Consider the following 270-nt stretch of genomic DNA (forward strand, 5'->3'; position numbering starts at 1 on the left):
TAGTCGCCATATTCCAGAATGCCGTCCACGTTGTATTCTCCGCCACCTCGACTTTGTAGCTGAGTTTCAGAGCTGTAGAAGAAAGCGTTACAACCAATAGATACTGCGCGTTTAAGACAAATTACTATGAAAGCTTTTGACAAAGTTTCACATTAAAGAATGTCACAAACTCAATCGTAAAATAATTTATTTATTCACTGCTCCCTATTAGAAAAGTGGTAAACCTTTTTTGTCTTCTCAACAGCGTCGTGTACAATAGAATATGCGCCA

Source organism: Plasmopara halstedii (genome assembly GCF_900000015.1).
Source record: "Plasmopara halstedii genome assembly, contig: Scaffold_262, whole genome shotgun sequence".
Classification (NCBI taxonomy): domain Eukaryota; phylum Oomycota; class Peronosporomycetes; order Peronosporales; family Peronosporaceae; genus Plasmopara; species Plasmopara halstedii.